Here is a 2,013-nt window from a genome sequence, read left to right as displayed (position 1 = left end):
GGGGTTAATAAATAAAATGTAGGGTTCGGCGATGTTGGGGACAGCAGATTAGGGGTTCATTAGTATAATGTAGGTGGCAGCGGTGTCCGGAGTGGCAGATTAGGGGGTAATAATATTATGCAGGTGGCGACAATGTCGGGGGCGGCAGATTAGGGGTTAATAAGTGTAAGATTAGGGGTGTTTAGACTCGGGGTTCATGTTAGGGTGTTAGGTGTAGACATAAAAGTATTTCCCTATAGGAATTAATGGGGCTGCATTGGGAGCTGAACGCTGCTTTTTTGCAGGTTTTTTTTCAGCCGGCTCAGCCCCATTGTTTCCTATGGGGAAATCATACACGAGCATGTTTAGCCAGCTTACCGCTACCGTAAGCAACACTGGTATTGAGGTGAGATGTGGAGCTAAATTTTGCTCTACGCTCACCTTTTTGCGGCCAACGCCAGGTTTAAAAAACCTGTAATACCAGCGTTGTCTTAAGGGAGCGTTAAAAAAAAAAGGCTCGTTAGCAATGCACCCCTGTTACCGCAAAACTCGTAATCTCTGTAAGTTTTTTCTCATAAATGAAAGAAAAAAAAAATGAAAACATAAGCAGAGGAATCAAACTGGGCATCCTGGGCAGCTGGGCATCCTGTGAGGCCATGCTGGAGCTACCAGCAACACAAACGATTGTTCCATGATGATTTTGGAAATCACTTTTGGAAGAAGAACTAGAGGCGGGAAGATATAAGCAGGTTGGTAACACCAAGGAACTGCTAACGCATCCACTGCTTCCGCCTGAGGATCCCTGTACCTGGACAGGTACCTGGGAAGTTTCTTGTTTAGATGGGAAGCCATCAGATCTATTTCTGGAAGACCCTGAACAATCTGAGAAAACACATCTGGATGGAGCGACCACTCCCCAGGATGTAAAGTCTGACGGCGGAGATAATCCGCTTCCCAAATGTCTATACCTGGGATATGAACCGCAGAAATTAGACAGGAGCTGGATTCCGCCCAAGCAAGTATCCAAGATACTTCTTTCATGGCTTGGGGACTGCGAGTCCCACCCTGATGATTGACATATGCCACAGTTGTGATATTGTCTGTCTGCAAACAAATGAACGGTTCTCTCTTCAACAGAGGCCACACCTGAAGAGCCCTGAAGATAGCACAGAGTTCTAAAATATTGATTGGTAATCTCGCCTCTTGAGGTTTCCAAACCCCTTGTGCTGTCAGAAATCCCCAGACAGCTCCCCAACCTGAAAGACTTGCATCTGTTGTGATCACAGTCCAAGTTGGATGAACAAAAGAGGCCCCTTGAACTATACAATGGTGATCTAACCACCAAGTCAGAGAGAGTCGAGCATTGGGATTTAAGGATATTAATTGTGATATATTTGTATAATCCCTGCACCATTAGTTCAGCATACAAAACTGGAGAGGTCTCATGTGAAAACGAGCAAAGGGGATCGCGTCCGATGCTGCAGTCATGAGACCTAAAACTTCCATGCACATAGCCACTGAAGGGAATGACTGAGACTAAAGGTTCCGACAAGCTGAAACCAATTTTAATTGTCTCTTGTCTGTTAGAGACAGAGTCATGGACACTGAATCTATCTGGAAACCTAAAAAGGTGACCCTTGTCTGAGGAATCAAAGAACTTTTTGGTAAATTGATCCTCCAACCATGTCTTTGAAGAAACAACACTAGTTGATTCATATGAGATTCTGCAGAATGTAAAGACTGAGCTAGTACCAAGATATCATCCAAATAAGGAAATACCGCAATACACCGTTCTCTGGTTACAGAGAGTAGGACACCGGAACCATCGAAAAGACTCTTGGAGCTGTCGCTATGCCAAACAGAAGAGCGACAAATTGGTAATGCTTGTCTAAAAAAGAGAATCTCAGAAACTGATAATGGTCTGGATGAATAAAATTTTATGAAGATAAGCATCCTGTAAGTCTATTGTGGACATATAATGCCCTTGCTGAACAAAAGGCAGAATAGTCCTTATAGTCACCATTTTGAAAGTTG

Source organism: Bombina bombina, chromosome 3 (assembly GCF_027579735.1).
Source record: "Bombina bombina isolate aBomBom1 chromosome 3, aBomBom1.pri, whole genome shotgun sequence".
Classification (NCBI taxonomy): Eukaryota; Metazoa; Chordata; class Amphibia; order Anura; family Bombinatoridae; genus Bombina; species Bombina bombina.
This window is presented reverse-complemented; position numbering follows the sequence as displayed.